Here is an 18,077-nt window from a genome sequence, read left to right on the forward strand (position 1 = left end):
ACCGCAACTCCACTCGCGATGAAGAGCGTCTCCGAGCGAGTGCCGCCTTGGAAATTCCAACGCGCAGAACAGATGCCATTGCGCGTTCTCTTCGGTGGCGAATAGATCTAACCAAGGCTCTCCCCATCGCTGAAAGAGGCCTTGCGCCACGTCCGAGTTCAGACGCCATTCGTGATCCATCATGCACCGACGGCTGAGCTCGTCCGCCCTGGCGTTCAGAGAGACCGCCAGGTGTTGAGCCACCAGGGTCACGCCCTGGCATTCCAGCCATTGCCAAAGGCCACAACCCCACCCCGCCTGGTTTGTTGCAGTACCACACGGCAGTGGTGTTGTCCGTGAACACCTGCACTACACTCCCCCGGACAGAGGGGAGGAACGCCTTCAGGGCTAGACGAATCGCCCTGAGCTCCAACAGGTTGATGTGGAGCCGGGTCTCCGCCGGAGACCAGAGGCCTCTGATCTCCGCCTCTCCCATGTGGCCTCCCCAGCCCTGGAGGGACGCGTCCGTCACAACTACGTGCTCCGGTTGGGGAAGGGAGAGGGATCTGCCGCTGACCCAATCGCGGTCCGTAATCCACCACTGCAGCTGTCTCGCAGTGCCCTCCGAGATCAGGACGTGGTCGGATAGGTTGCCCTGATGCTGGGCCCACTGAAACTTCAGGTCCCACTGCAGAGCCCGCATCCGCCACCTGGCGTGATGCACCAGTAGGATGCAGGAGGCCATCAGCCCCAGAAGCCGCAGCGTCAACCTGACCGAAACCCGGGATAACGGCTGAAAGATGGGAATCAGAGCCTGAATATCCCAGACCCGCTGTTCGGGTGGATAAACCCGAAACTGCGCCGAGTCCAGAACCGCTCCGATGAAGAGGAGCTTCTGAGAGGGACACAGGTGTGACTTTGGCACATTGATGGAGAACCCCAGCTGGTGCAGGAGATCTGCCGTAGTCTGGAGGTGGCTGACGACTGTCAGGGGCGAGCCCGCCTTCAACAGCCAGTCGTCCAGGTAGGGGAAGACTGAAACCCCGAACCTGCGCAGATGAGCTGCGACCACCGCCATCACCTTTGTGAACACCCGTGGGGCGCTGGTAAGGCCGAAGGGGAGCACGGTAAACTGAAAGTGCTCGTGGCCAACCGTGAACCGCAGGTAGCGCCGGTGGGCCGGCAGGACGGGGATGTGGAAATAAGCGTCCTGCAAGTCCAACGCTACCATCCAGTCTCCTGGGTCCAGGGCAGCTAGGACCTGAGCCAGTGTCAGCATCTTGAACTTCTCCTTCCGGAGGAAGCCGTTGACGTTCCGTAGATCCAAGATAGGGCGTAGGCCCCCTTTGCCCTTCTTGGGTACCAGAAAGTAGTGGGAGTAGCAACCACATCCTACTTCCGGCCCAGGAACGCGCTAGATGGCCCCCTTGGCCAAGAGGGCCGTAACTTCCTCCTGCAGAAGTCGCAAGTGATCCCCCCGACACACGGTGGTTCCGCGGTGGCATGGCTGGAGGAGTCGCCTCGAAGGGGAGGGAGTAGCCCCTTCGGACGATTTGCAGCACCCACCTGTCCGACGTGACAGTGCGCCAGTGGAGGAGGTGAGGGCGAACCCTGCCCCCCACTGGCGTCACATGGGCCTGAAAGCACGGACTAGGAGGGCTTTGAGGCGGATGCTGCGGGGGAAGGTGTGGACTGACCGCGCCGCTGCCCCCGACCGCCTGGAGGGCGGTTCCCACGGCCGCCACCGCGTTGGGTATTGCCCTGCGGTGCATGGCTGGCGGCACGTGTGGGCGCACCCCTTCCGTGACCACGAAAGGAGTGAAAGGCAGCCGATTGCTGGCGTTGGCCCGAGAGGCCTAAGGACTTGGCCGTAGCCCCGGAGTCCTTAAAACGCTCAAGCGCATGGTCTGCCTTGTCGCCAAAGAGGCGACGGCCATCGAACGGCATGTCCATGTGCGTGCTCTGGACATCGGCCGAGAAGTTGGCGGACCTCAGCCAGGCGTGGCGTCTGACCGCCACCGTCGTTGCCATCGCTCTACCCAGCGAGTCAGTGGTATCCAGTCCACACCGGATGGAATACTTGGCTGCATCCCGGCCCTCCACAAGGGCTTGGCCGAGTTTGGCCCGTACCTCCAACGGACACTCTGGCAGCACTTCCGCGACCTTATCCCACACAGAGTGGGTGTAACGTCCCAAGAGGCAGGCGGTGTTGGAAGACCGCAGGGCTAGACTAAGGGATGAGAAGATCTTCTTCCCATACTGGGCATACCTCTTGGATTCCCGATCCGGCGGGGCCGACGGGAATGCGGTTTGGGAATTGGAGGCCTGGATGACCAGGCTCTCGGGGGTAGGGTGGGAGGACAGAAAACATGGGTCGCCCGGGGCTGGGCGGTGGCGTCTGGCCACGTTCCTATCTACGGGCGAACCCGTAGCGGGCTTGGACCAAGTGCCCAGAAGAACGTCAGTCAAGGCCTCATTAAAGGGCAGCAGAGGTTCGGCCGAGCTTGACTGCGGTTTAAGGACCTCAGTGAGGAGGTTAGTCCTCACGGCCGCGACGGGGAGCTCAAGGCCCAAGGCCTTGGCAGCCCTCATCAGCACCACACTACAAGTTGCCCCCTCCTCCGAAGCCACGGTAGGAGGGGAGACAAACCCAGTGTCTGGAGAGGTGTCCAGGCCACTGGCTTCCCCAAGGTCTTCTGCCCAGTCCTGATGAGACTGACACTCCCTGGTCAGAGGGTCCTCAGACCCCTCCCAGTCCTCTCCTTCACCCATCTCCTGAAATTCAGGGTCCTCAGCCAATGGGGCCTGTTCATAAAAGTGAAAGTCACCGAACGGCGTCTGGAGCGGCGCCCAACGGGGCCGTCCCGACAGCCGAACAGGAATGGAAGGAGGATCGGGGTCGGCGCCGCCCAAGGACGGCGCCGGAGGCGACACCTGAGGGTCCGACGCCGGGGAGGCCGTCAGATCCACCGGCGACGAACCAGATCCCGAAGGAGGACCAGCGGGCCCGAAGGCATCGGCGGACCCGCTAGGGCTCCCAGACGGGTCCGCTGGGCCCAGAGGCGCCGCGGAGCCCGTCGGAGGAGAGAGTTTCCTCATGGCCATGAGGAAGCGCTCAACCTCCTCCGGCGACGCGTTCAGCCCAGGGACGGGAGGGTGTGGAGCTGTTCGCGGCGCCCGCGACTCCGACGGAGCCGCGTGGGCGGTGTCACCCGAACCCCCGGCCGCATCGTGCGAGTGTCGGGGGGAGTCCGAGGAGCGATGACGCCGCTTGGACTTCTTGTGCCGCTTACCTGACGACGACTTCGACCCGGAGGAGTGCGGCCTACTCTCGGAGCTGTGGTGGCTCCGGGCCCGCGACCTATCCCTCGACCTCGCATGGGATCGGGACCTCTCACGGCGCGGGACCGACTGCCGGAGTTCGAGGCGCCTACGGGCACGCTCCCGCCTGGCTTTCGAAGAGAGGGCCCGGCAGTCGGAGCAGGCCTTGTCGTCGTGGTCGACGCCCAAACACGACAAACACACACGGTGAGGATCCGTGACCGACATCAGCCGGTCGCAGTCGTCGCAATGCTTGAAGCCGGGCATCCCTATCGGCACCGTTTCGGAGTCGAGAGACTTCGAAATAGCAATCAAAAAGGATCAAAAGTTAGTCAAAATTGACTAGGGTTACTGCTTTTTCCAGATCTGCGCTTAGCTGGCGCGGAAAAAAGAAGAATGGACGTCAGCACGCGGAGGCGGCGTCTAAGTACTCCGACGACGTCATCACGCCGCCCACGACGCCGACGACGGACGCGGAGCCGCAGACGACTCCTACCGACGAGCAAGGGTACTGCTACGCAAAAATTTCCGGATCCAGTCTGACGCCTGGGGATATTCGAAGGTAAGGAATCTAATACTAACGTGTCTCTTTCAGATGGGTGATGTTGTACCACCAGCTGGAACGAGATCATGGACCACGGGGGGAGGGAGAGGGGTGGTATGGGGGGGGGGGTTGGGACCGTCGGGGTTGGGGTAATGGGGAGGGATAGGTCTGTTAAGAATGGGGGGGGGGGGTTGGTTGTTCAAAGAGTATGTTGACCAACAGCGAAGCAATGCAGTGGGGGCGGGCTATGATCCACGCCGGCGATAGAGGGTGCGGGTCTGCAGAGGGGGCTAGGGCGGTCTTGACATAGCACTGCACTGTTTGAAACGCGGCCGGCCCATGCTGGGTTGTAGGCGGCTTGCTGTGTATAACCTCGATCTTGTAAATTCCGCATCGTCCTGGCGCCCTCTGCTGTAGTCGAACCCTAGCTTTTAACGAAATGCTTGGCTATCGCTCTCGATCGTTTGATGCCTGTTCTGTGTTGACTTGCTCAATAAAAGATATTTAATACTAAAATATTGTGCATCCATTTCATTGTTCTTTCGCTTTTAATCTATTGTATATAAAATTATGCACACACTTAAAACCATTACATGTGCAGGAAGGCCGGGAGCCATCCTGCGCCACAGTGCTTGTGTGCGCAGGACTGTTCCCGCTAGTCTTCTCACATAGCACAGGAAATTCCTCTGGTACAGGCACCAGAGGGATTTCCTTCCACCCCCCAACCTCTCTCCCCCAAAAGCCTCGGGAGCTGGGGTAGGCCTTCACCAGCTTCCGAGGCTGTCTCTGTGGTTTTGCTGCGGTCGCAGAGAAACTGAAATGAGACAATAGGCTCATTTCAGTTTCACTTTCTACGTGCTCGGGGGGAGGGATATCTCTGCCCCCTGAGCACGTAGAAAGTCAGGAGAGGTATTGTTAGAAAGGGGAGAAACTCTCCTTTCCAATGGTACTCCTCACTAGTGGGGTCCTGCTTGAGGATGGGATCCACCCACTAGGCACCAAGGAGGGTGGAGCAGCACCTTGCGCAAGAGCCTTTGCTCCCCCCAATGAAAGCTTTCTGGGATACAAGCAAGCCATACCTCCCTGGACTCCCCAGGCAGTCTAGTTTTCAGAAATGTGTAGCTTTGGTAGGTTTCCCTAGATGGCAGCGGAGCCCGGGGCCAAAAGCCCAGATGCCCTTCTTGCAAAACCAGGTCATTTTGCGATAGGTAATTTTGATGTCGCCACAATGTTTTGGGCCCGTCCCTGCGGCAGGCACTAATTTAATATTTTAATGTTTATAAAACCTATATTTTTTCAATTATATTTTCAAATATTTTGGAACTCGATTATACTCATTTTTTTTACTTTAAAAATTATGTAATATTTTATATCTTCCCCCAAAAATAGTTTTGTTTTTTTTTGGAGAGAAAACTGCACTCCTTACCGGTAGCGTACCAAGCTCCATCACCACGTGAATCCGATCCACCATATTGCTAAACTCGTAAATGATGCGCATTTTGTATTAGACGGGTTTGTGACACCGCGTCCCATGGAACATGATATACGCATGAAATCGCCCCAGCTGCTTGGTATCCGATGAGTACGCAGTATCAAGCCACGCGTTATGTCATGTACGTATGGGGTGGTGCCCGCTGCGGGTTGTGTATGCGACGAGTGCACGCTGCCAGGCCCAGTGTTACGTCACAGGCGTATGGTGTCGCGCCAGGTACGCCATTCCCTCTTTTTTGTCTCAAAAGTATATCTAAATAACTCTAAACACTATATGACAGCAAGCGATCTAAAATATTTTAAACATTTATACATTTCAACCTGTAATAAACGTATATTATGATAAATATATTTTCTCAAAATCACGTCGGGTGCGGCCTCCTTGCACACTCGGTGTGCGATTACCATGTGACCTTAAAAAAAAGCATTCGATTACTTCATAACATTTCCCATTGTAACAGTTGGATGACCCCACCCATTTTAGTCATTCTCTCTACAGCGTTTGATGGGACACCACTTGACCTTAAAGAGCTTTTTTGAAAAGTTTTTTCTGTGTACACATATCTTATACTACACACAACAATCATCTTGAGCAATATTCATGGTCTGTACATTAAGCCTTCCACGGGTGATGGCCATGCATCTGAAACGTTACATCAAAAAACAAATGCGTGTTACACGGTGGTGGTGGTGGGTGGTGGTGGGTGTGGGTGTGGGTGTGGGTGTGGGTGTGGGTGTGGGTGTGGGTGTGGGTGTGGGTGTGTGGGGGGGGGGGTGAGGGGGGTGTGTGCGCGCGCACATTATTGTGCTGCCTTTCTGCCTGGGTATTGGTGGCTCTAAGGAGTATCATCAGCCACGGGCAGAGTGCACATCCTAGATCACATGTGACAAACAGTAATGTGAGATTTGTCTTGCTGTACGCTCTGTTGTCAGGCTTTACCAATATAGTAGTGTGTTATACGCAAGACTTTCAGATTCACGTTTCACATACATTGCTCGACTGTAATGAGCATTATCACTGTGTATGACGTAGCCTCACTGCTGAGCCTCCCTCCATCCGAGCACATTCACATGTGTATGATTCGCGATCGCAACACTTTCAATAATACCCCACACCATTGACATGCATGTCTGCGCATATCCACAAGCTTGACAACGACATGTGATGTTTGCCATTCAATCTTTTCGAACAGCATCTCATTAGCGATAGTTGTCGCCCTCCAGATACATGCTACATTAATATAAACTTCGCATTCTGCGATGTCAAAACTGCAAAAGAAACGCACATAACTACACTTCCTGGCCAGGCAGGAACTGACCAACAGCTAGGTCCCCGGTACAATTATTCACACCCCTACGCTGGCCTGGCATACGCAAGCCCAGCCCACTTTGAGTAGATATAAATAGGAGAATGACGACGCCACATATCCCAGTTCTTCCACACGGCCTTAGGTGATCTGGTTGCATCCACCTCGCATATCACAATACGTAATGAAAAAAAGGGATCCATGAGGTGTACACCATCCTGGCAATCAACACTGGTTCTAAATTGTGAACCCTACTCCCGTCGTGTTTCCAAAGGGATCCATGAGGTGTACACCATCCTGCAATCAACACTACAACTGAGTTGTGAACACTGCTGCCCGTAGTGTTTGCACACACAACAATGACAGCAGGTGAGCAGTGAGACCTGGGTCCACAGCGGCCCCAATTAAGGGCAGTGCTGCGGGAGGTGTGGGCTGCATCAGCCTGAGTGCGCAGGTGCGAACATGCGAAGTTCCCTGCGTAATGATGTGATCTCGGACCTCATTCAGTACAAATAAATAGGTGAGTGATTTTGTTGAGGAATTCAGGAGAAGGAATCAACATAAATGAGTATACGTAGAATACCCCTTAAACCATAAATCAAATTGTTACTGTTGCCTCATTAGTCCTTTTTATTAACTATGGGCTTTTAAATAATTTCTTATATTTAGTTTTTTGGGGTCCTTAAACCAAATATATTTTGAACATACCCATAGAATTATATTACAAATGTAGCTATCATTGCAATACTCACATATATACAGTACAAACAGTGGAAGAAACAGCAATGTACAATCTTATTCACATCTGAAACATATACACGTATTTACAAATTCTCTTTTACATAACCTATATTGGTTCTACACACTCTTTTGTTTCTACTGGATCCTTTCCTCGTCAGGTCCTCAACTGCAACTTTACTCGAGGTCTTATGGAGGTCAGGGACAATCTTATACTTAGTTCGAAAGACTCAATGATTAAAATATGAGTTCTCAGCAGTACTCTCTATTAAGTGTATTTTAAGTCCATATTTCTTCTAAACCTCTTGATTGGAAGGTGCCTTTGTAGAATGCCAACGCGTTTCGAACTTCAATAGGGGACCTCAAATTGCTTCGGTGAAGGTCTTCATCAGGGCGATATATATGCATAACTAAAGGTAAATAGAGGCTAAACTCTTCAGCATTCCGAATCATTACACATTAACATATATAGGCAATACTAAATGTGACGAATCACCATGTCCGAATTATTAGCCCAAGTTCCATTTTCCTCCATGTTAAATAAATAGAACATCAAGTTCTACCGATTCCAACCTTGGCGTTGGGTCAAAATATTTGGATTCTGCGTGGACCGTGAGGCATCCAAATTATGATGGCCCCCCTTAAAACAAGAAGAGTTTTTATGGTAATGTTAAAATCAGGTACTCCATATGTATGGATCCATGATGCAATTTAGCGGCCGATGTTCTTTGAAAATGTGTACACATATATATATATATATATACACAATTAAAAAGGTAAATAGAGGCCAAACGCATCAGTACCGTACCAAAAAAACACTTAGAAACACCATTTCTAGGCTCGATCTGCTCTATTATTAAAATAGAAAACAGGATGCTTCCATAACACTGGAAGCTGATCTGGAAGTCAGGCCAACCAGCATAAGAAATACTATAGGCACATAGAAACGGAAGTCAGGCACAACGGAGACTGATCCTACGCGCATGCGCCAAATAACGTGAAGAAGCCAGAAGTTCAGGACTATAAAAACAAAACCGAATCACAGCGAGGGGCTACCGCGCGAAAGAATGAAGAGAAGACTCCCGAGTGTTTAACTACCAGGAAAGACAGAACACAGGTAATTAACCACCTTAGCACGCCTGCACGATGTTTATAGAACTACGGGCGTGTATAGTATAGAGACACTTTGAGAAAAGAGGGTAATAATGTTGAAATCACTTACGACTATTTTTCTAGAAGTCCCGCACCCGGTCCACACGGACAGAAAGAGAGAGTCAATACCTTAACATGACCAGACACATGAACTTATACTAACAGAGAAGTGCCAATAAGTTAAACACAACTAATACAGCAAGTATTAATAAACGAACAGATAGGGAGCACGTTGTCTTAAACACATGTCGTGCCGTAGACGAAACTATAACCACATACGAGTGGAGGTGCTCACGATACAAGAATAGAAGAGCATAAACAAATGTGAATGCCCCTCTGTTTTCCAGTCGTCGACCAGTGATTAAAATCAATCAAGAAAGCAGGAGTGTGACCAAGACCGACATGTAATCCGGCTGAACAGGTATGCCTGGTACCATTAGACATTGGAGTGTGCAAATGGACACGGCCATAAGCTGAATAGAAACAAAAGGATAAGTTGAAGCACAAACATAACCGGTATGCGTAAAAACGTAATAAATAAAAAAAAGAATATATTACCTGAAAGCGTAAAAAGAGCTTTAATCGTGTCAGTGACGGTACATTACACTGCTTTGTATTATTACAGGATACGATAATCAGCCACTGAACACCTACCGCAGTAAAAGGACCAAGGAATTGGTACGTAAAAATTGCAGAAATGCAATAGTTAATGAATACAAGAATAAAAGACAGTATAGCATTTTGAATATTCATTTTGGTCTATACAGGCAAAATGTCCTACATGAAAATCTCATTGCCCTGATGAAGACCTTCACCTAAGCAATTTGAGGTCCCCTATTGAAGGTTGAAACGCGTTGGCATTCTACAAAGGCACCTTCCAATCGAAAGGTTTAGAGGAAATGTGGACTTAAATACACTTAATAGAGAGTCCTGTTGATAACTCATATTTTAATCATTGAGTCTTTCGAACTAAGAATAAGATTGTCCCTGACCTCCATAAGACCTCGAGTAAAGTTGCAGTTGAGGACCTGAATAGGAAAGGTTCCAGTAGAAAAAAGTGTGTGTAGGACCAATATAGGTTATGTAAAAGAGAATTTGTAAATAAGTGTATATACGTTCAGATGTGAATAAGATTGTACATTGCTGTTTCTGCCACTGTTTGTACTGTATATATGTGAGTATTGCAATGAGCTACATTTGTAATATAATTCTATGGGTATGTTCAAAATATATTTGGTTTAAGGACCCCAAAAAACAAAATATATGAAATGATTAAACAGCCAGTAGTTAATAAAAAGGACTTATGAGGCAACAGTAACAGTTTGATTTATGGTTTCAGGGGTATTCCATGTATACTCTGACCTCATTCAGTCACATCTCTGTCTCATTTTAAAGACCTGCTGGATCGTACTGTAGGCCTGAGCCAGCGGGCAGGCCTGCTCTACAGACACGTGTTGAGCACAGCGCTGCAGGAGGGGTGGGCGGTCTGTTCCTTTGTATGTGAATTCTTGGTATAACATATTATTTAACCATGTGTATTGTCGTGCAGTCCAACTCCTCTTTGAACCACGATTACCACTAACAGTTGGTTTGGTAGATCGTACTTCAAAAACGAAGGATGCACTTAACTGGTGTTTTCTATTAAGCTTGAAATAAACCTTCATTTACCTCCAGACATTTCCACCATTAAATTATTTCTCCCTTTTCAGACACTGAATTGATTGAGCCAAAATGGGCGGAGCGGGTGCTCACAGCGTTACGATGCCCTCTGCATTCTGACGCCTTCCATCGTCGTATCAAGACACCGACCCCGACCGGAGACCTGCTCTCCCACCCTACAAAGGTATCCACCGGCTCGTCTTTGGACACACCGGTGGTGTCAGGTGAGTAGTAAAGACTCGGTGCGCAGGACATACATTTGAGCACAGTGCAGGGGAAGGTACTGGGATGCAGCACCCTGGGTGCACAGGTGCAGGCAAGCAATGTTCCCTTAGCTAATAAAGTAATCTCTGGCCTCATTCATATGTTTAATTTTAAGTACTTGCTCGACCACACTCTCTCGCGGACCCCAGCGTCCTAGACAAACGGGTGATGGGTCGTAAACACTGAGGGCAGGTGCAGTAGGCCGACGCTCTGTCGCCTCCTCCCTCTGTTCTTTTGACTCTCCCTCCCCTTCTCCCTTCCACCCACTCCCTCTCATTCTCACTATCTTCCTTTCATTCGGACTACCTTTCTTTTCCTCTTCCACATGGCACACATACTTCTGTTTTATTTTTGTCTTTCAGGTTTTGTACGCTGCTTCCGGAGGAGTCCCACCCACGTATTTCATGTTATACTGTTGTTTGTTCTAATGAACTTGTGTTTCCATTTATTTGTGTTGCTTTAATAAAGATTATTTTTTTCTCCAATAAATAAGTGAGTGTATAGGCCTTTTTCTGACAACACTTGTCTGTAGTTTATTGTGAAAATCGTCTGTTAATAGGAGGTTATGAGGGAAAACATTTGTAATTTTGCGGTGCATCTACCAAATATAAACCAATAGACTATTACATAAATGAAGCCTGTGTAATTCTACAGCTGCAAGGGTTCTATGCGTGTATCACTTTATAATACCACTAGCAGGCCGTCCCGACGTTGTCCGGTATGAAATAGAATGTGTGTAATGTGTGCATTTGGCATGGGCAATTTATTTTAAAATCTCGCGGTAGACAAAAATTTTTGTTTCATTAGAATCGGGACGGAGAAGGCCCAGCTACAGCCCTGGTTGATGTTAGCAGGCGCGTGTATTGTCGTTGAATGAGAGTTATCAGCCGCGGGTAAATCCGTTTAATGAGAGAGTTGAGTGACAGCGAGTAGGAGAGGCTGCAGTAATTGTCCCCGCAGACACGCTCATTTACGTGTTCCCCCGCTTGAGACCCAGCTGCAGCCCTGGTTGATGTTATCAGGCGCGTGTAATTAGTGTACTGATCCGCCGCCGGTTATATGATGTTACAACGCATTCCGTTGCAACGCATGCCTTTTCCACGCATGCGTTACAACGGAATGCCATTACCACGCATATGGTTTACCACGAAAATGCCTTTACCACGCATAGTTTAACAACGTTTTTCGTTGTTTAACTATGCATGATAGGGCATTTTCATGTTAAACCGACTGCATGATTGATTATGTAGTTCAAATATATATATATATATATATATATATATATATATATATATATATATGTTTTTTTAATTAAGCCTAATAAATTATTATAATTAAAAAATATACTTACATTTTCTTTCGACGGTATTCTCCTTCTTCTAACTCTTTAAGTGGTCCTTTCTCTATTTTTGATGCAGTACGTAGACGCACGTACGTAATCACGTCTGTTAGGGAGGCTCTTTCCATGAAGGACAGAGGCACAGAAGAGCGTTTTTTAGGTGAGTTTTCTTTCTTTTTTTTCTCCCTTTACCACGTATTTCGTAGTAAAGGAATGCGTGGAAAAGGTTATAGTGGTAACCACGCATGCGTTGTAAAGCATGCGTGGTTAGTGCATTTGTGGAAACGGCTTCGTTGTAGTGGCTGTTTCCCTCCGCCGCCTGAGCCCGGCTAGAGCTCTGGTTGATGGTAGCAGGCGTGTGTAATTTCGTTGAAAGAGAGTTCAGTAACAGCGCGCAGGAGAGGCTGCAGTAACGTTACTTACCACGCCTCCAGCTGAACGCGTTTATCACGCCCCCAGCACACAGCCACAGCAGACGATCTTCTGATTAATGTACGACCCACACGGCATGAAGGGCGGAACGTAGCACACGCCCCCAGCGTTTCACGCCCCCAGCATGCCCCTTGATGCGGCGCAATTGCGTTCACATGGCATGAAGGCCGGACACACGCCCCCAGCACTTTTTTTTCATGCCCCCAGCGTGCCCCTTGATGCTGCGCAGCAACATAATTGGCGCTTGTATGTACGACTCACGTGGCATGAAGGGCGGACACACGCGCCCAGCATTTGTCACGCCCCAGCACACGCCCACAGACCACGATATGATGGCCGTACCACATGCACACAGCATTAGTCACGCCCACGCCCACAGCACAACGCAGACACGCCCACAAGGGACTACTTTGCTGGCACGGTTCTTTTACCGTTTAAATGTATATGGTGGCCGTCTGCATAGCCTATGTCCTTCTGCTGTAACTGCCCTTTCCAACGCTGTATTGGGTGTTGTGATTGGTGCTGTGGTTACTGAGATTACCCGCCTCAAAGGTTTGGGCTCTCTCTTTAGAATATTAGTATGGATATGGAGGAGTACAGCCTGTGTGATTACAGAACCAATATGGCACTGCCTAGGACAACCGCGACTTCAGGGACTGCCGAGGCCCACCCTGCATATTGAAGTACAGCCCCGGAGGGTGGCAATCTCCGGACTTCAGTTGGGCTCGAAGCCCCCCAAACATTTAGTAAACAATACCCGGGAAGGTGGCGATCCCCTAGGCTACGAAACGTCTCTGTGCCCTTCCGCACCTAATTTACATGTGCCATTAAGATCCCCAGTCCTACAGAGTCCCCACAATATAATAATAGGATTAGCCACAGAACATTACCCACCAGGAGCCTAATTTAAATCACCGAGTGAGACCCCCCCTTTTTCTTTTTCTCCATTTTCACCATCCGGATCTGCTCTATTAAAGCGATATGAGGTTTTCCTCCTCTCGCTTCAATTGTCAAACAAGGATTTGCTATCACAGGGTGGAAGCCATGCACTCGCCCTCTAATAGCAAACATAAATGCCCTGCGGATGCACACCCAAAGACATTGTATGAGCTGCGCCTGGGAGGTCGCACTCCCTAGGACCATGATGCATTGTTTAGTATAAACGCATACTAACACATGTGTATTACAGTGACCAGAGTGTAGTGAAGAGGCAAAGGAAGCGCAAAATCTAAAATTGTGAATCCTACCAGAGGTCGGATGACAGGTCAATGAGCCGACGACTCTGGGATGAGTAGAAACAGCTACACGAAGAAAACGAGTATTCAGCACCACGCAAGCAACTTTGACGTATTGGTGAGTGCTGCCTTCTTTTTACCTTCTCCCGCTCGTCGCCAAATTTAAGTAGTGAAGAGGCAGACAGCAGTGGATCCGATAAGTAGATTTATTGCAGGAAAACAAAACACCTTAAACACCCACCAACAGAAGCAGACAGCAAGGCGACCGTCTTCTCCAACACTGTGTACAACCTCCCCAAGGTTCCCCTCATGACAGCTCTACATTCTAACATTACATACTTACTAGAATTACATACTAACATTCTACTAGGTCTTACATTGGAATACTACACAGAGCACATGACTTTCCAGCAATGAGCTCATGGTTTTATCCAGGAGTCTTAAGACCAGTAGGGGTGAGTAGTTCGCTTCCCACTCCTTGTATTATATAAACGCAAACTAACACTACTTCCACAGGTATACTACAGCGCCCAGAGCACATCACTTTACAGCAATGAGCTCCCAATTTTGGCTCACGATTTAATCTCAGAGTCTTCAGAACAGTAGGAGAAAGTAGTTTGCTACCCACTCCCTATATACTATAAACGCATACTAACACTACTTACACAGTTATACTAAAGCAGCTAGTATCCTACAGCACCCAGAGTCCATCCCTTTACAGCAATCACCTCGGTTTGATCCCCAAGTCTTCACACTGGTAGGCATGAGTACTTCGCTCCCGCTTCCGGTATAGTATAAACCCACGACAGCGGTCAGTAGTTCACTTCCCACTCCCTGTATGGTATAAACGCGTACTAACACTACTTGCACACGTATGCTACAAAGACCAGAGCACATCACTTTACAGCAATGAGCTCAAGGTTTAGGCTCTCTGTTTCATACCAGAGTGTAGCAGCATATCATCTCAGCACCATGTCACTCTCTTAGCAACACCGCACTTTCAGACCGGTAGGAGTGACTACTTCGCTTCGCACTCCCCCACAGAGCTTACACTGCTCCTACCCTCCTTTCCTACTTTTTTCGTCCTTTTTTCCCCTTACTCGCTTAAACGTAATCACAAAATGGCTGCCAACACTACCTAGTTGCAACCGCTCCCAGCGCTCGCGACCAATAAGCAGCAAGATTGTACTCGTAACGCCTCAGCCAATCTGTAAATTTAGATATTTCTCCAAAACTACTGAACGGATTTACACCCAAAAAAATGTAAGCGTACTTTCTAGACCAAGACTCTTCTCCCTACCAAATTTGGGGCAATTCAGTTCACCCGTTCGACTTGTAGCCTTGTCTAAAGTTTCCTATAGAAATTAACATGGCAAAAACACGATTTGGGACCCCCTTTTTTCTTAGCCCCCTCCCCCCCCTTGACGAATCACCCCCAAACTTTCACCATAGGAGCGGATATTAACAAAGAATTAGTTTGGAGAATTTCATGAAGATTCATCAAAAGACGCTAAAGTTATAAGCGAAACAAAAAATGCTCTTCCTATGGCAGCTGGTTGCTAATTGGCGACCACCAGTGAGATGGAGAGAGATTAGATACAAAAAAAAAAAGGTCTTGAATAACCAAATAAGGGTCCAAGAACGTCACAAAAGTGCATCCATGGTATATGTCCTTGCATTACTGCAGATTTACGGCTTAAGTATTTACAGAACTAGGAAAGGAAATCGTACTTCTAGAAAATATTTGTGAACTGCATTTCAGATTTGCTCATGTGAAAATCTGTTGAGCAGTAATAAGTTTACGTTCCCACCAACTCCTTTTTTCCCCAAACCCTGGAAGACGTTTTACTTTTACCCTTGCAGTGGTAAAATTTCCACCCTTTCTCTGCATGGGAAAATATTAGAGACAAGCTAATGAAAACCCATAAAATATGCAAGTTAGTAGGTTTATACACACTCAAAAATAGTATTCCAACCATGGGGAACTATTGCTTACTGCTACCTCCAGCCCCTGTGTGTAGAACCGCGGAAAGGTGGCAAAATAAGGTAATTACAAGTATTCAAACCATCCTATAGGCAATACCGGCTATTAAAGGCCAGCTGCAGCGTTAAAGGCCCGGACTGTAACAAGGCAGCGGAACATTAAAAGCTGGTATAGCCCTGCTACGAAGGGCTATAAAGCTATTAGAAAAATTCTGCCACTAGAGGGCAGAATGTTCTAACAAATAAAACAAAGCCTTCAGGGAGCGCTAGGGGATTGAAATCCCCTCAGGCTCCCTGAAGAAACATTGGAATGTTGGAGCTCCGGGCTTATACCAGCCATTATAAGCCCGGAGTACTCCATGGTTTTCAATGGAGCTTCCAACGTTCCAATGTTTTAATATGGTATGGGCTCTGGCATAATCAAAGAGGCCATTATCAAAGCTCTTAAATAATGAGATTGCGGCCATAATTTGTTGCTGCGCTACATTTGCTCTAAATGGACAAATAGATTTTTCTAATAGGACAAGTAGATTTATGAAGCAACCCATCTTATGGACAAGTAGATATTTTATTACATTCCTCACCCCTGACCTGAAGGTCTATATTAACCCACCAGGTACGGGTTCTTTGAACAAAAAGTAAGACATCTGTTTTTGTAAAATTAATTACATATGGATGATCTCCATAGATCCCACCTACTTCAACCTCAAATTATATGAAGATGTGGTTTCAGGCCAGTTGAGGGGTAGCAAGGAGAAGGACAGCAGGATCATTTTCAGTTAAGCCCCGATAGTATGGACACCTGGGACGTTGAAGTGATGGATCAGGAGAAAGAGGAAAAGAGCAAGACCCATGGATACTGTCTAAACATGGCCCAGAGGAGGGGGCACTATGTGGGAGCCAATTTTTTATTTTACAAATGTACAGAGACAGCTTCGTCAGACTGATGCCCTGAAGAAGGAGGTGAGATTTGGGACATTTTTTTTTAATGGGCCACTATTACGCAGAAGATGCGGTGGTACTGAAACCCGGAGTGTGAGGGGGCCAATGCACCGCATTTATGGCTGTTTTGCTTCCAAAAATGGAAATGGCAGCCCATTTTACTTGTTTACATTAGGGCCCACAACACCATTGCTGTGTACAGAAATGTGACCCTGCAACATGGGCGAGATGTGGGGCTTTTATCCATTTTTCAGACACAAAGAAGCAGACAGACTGCTTCAGGTATTAGGAAAAGGCGTGAAGGCCCAGTGGAGTCAGGGCTACAGTTATCATTAGTGAAGTGAGGTTTAGTTGGCCACTCACTCAAACATCACAAAGTGGTGTGAGGGAGCAACTCAACCCGAATTATGCCTGAATTACTATCCTCTCTTTCTTGCTTTAGAAACTGGTGCACTCTTGATGTGGCAGTGTTACTTTGGCCTCAGAGCAATGACCCAAGGGAGGAGAAACTGAAGCAGAGGAGACACCTTAGCTTGCACTCAGAGATGGTGAACAGCAGGTGAGATAGGACGGTCCACGTTTTTAACAAAGGGCAGAGACAGGCCACTTCATGATGTAATGATTTACCACTAATGAAGCAGATGCAGTGGTATTGGGGCTCAGGGGTAAGAAAGTAAAGACGGTCTTACTTTACAAAACATGCATGGAGGCTCAATATCCCTGCTAACAGAGGGGAGGGCAACCTCCCTGCACAGCAGGCATGGGAGGGGGCAACATTTTGGAGCTATTTTTTTTCTGACAGGGATGAAGAGTGTGTCAAGATTGGAGTGATGACCAGGCATGGTAGGGAAAGAATGGAAGAGGCATAGGAGACCGGCTTGTACTCAAAGCAGCTGCTAGAATTAATTCACCGGGTGAAGTTACATTGGGACCTAGCAGTGTGAGGGGCTCACAACATCACGCTTATGGAAAGCAGTGTTTTTTGGCAAGTTTCTGTTTTTGGTTAATGCATTTGTGCTTTTATAAGTCTCAAATTTAACATGGATTATGAGCTATAGAAAAAGTTGTCCTGAAATGATCTCATAAGCCCACCGCCCTAAGCTCAGCCCTGGCCCTCCCCTGACCTAATCCCTGCCATTATATTTTGGAGGGGGCTCCAATTTAAAAACATTTTGCTGGGGAAGGGTGGGAGGGGGGGGTCTTCGAGCAAAAAGAATTGTGAAATAAATTCCAAGACCTCTGGTGTAAGGGCACTAGACAAAACATAACAGAGCACTGTAAACTGGAGTAGTGACACAAGAGACCAGTGAAGGAGTAGAGGGCTACACAGAACTCGGGGTTCTCTTGAGTGAGTGGATGGTGGTTGGGTAGTCGCAGTGTAAGATGCTCTTTTAAAAGATGGGTATTTTGGTAGGGCTAGCCGGATCTGAACAGAAATGGAGTTCCAAACCCATGTATTTAAGTTGGACCAGCACAGATAGGGACAGATGGGACCAGCAAAGTTAGAGACAGATGGGACCGAAAAGGTCAAATGAAAAAGGGCAGAGGAAAGCTTTACAGAAAAAAAATAGACTGAATTTAAAAACTCATGTTCAAAAAGTAAAATAAAAGTTTTGAAATATATATTATATTGCATTAATCATTTACGCACGATCCAAAATCAACAGACTAAACATTAGGAGAAACCCCCA

At 48.1% G+C, this 18,077-nt stretch overlaps 1 protein-coding gene across 2 annotated transcripts in view; it reads right to left on the reverse strand.

Moving 5' to 3' along the window:
* The window catches only part of NCAPD3 (non-SMC condensin II complex subunit D3), a 764,397-nt gene that overhangs the window by 716,920 nt on the left and 29,400 nt on the right, over positions 1-18,077 (reverse strand). The gene's annotated exons all lie outside the window — the stretch shown is intronic.

This window comes from Lissotriton helveticus, chromosome 3_1 (genome assembly GCF_964261635.1).
Source record: "Lissotriton helveticus chromosome 3_1, aLisHel1.1, whole genome shotgun sequence".
In the NCBI taxonomy this organism is placed as follows: Eukaryota; Metazoa; Chordata; class Amphibia; order Caudata; family Salamandridae; genus Lissotriton; species Lissotriton helveticus.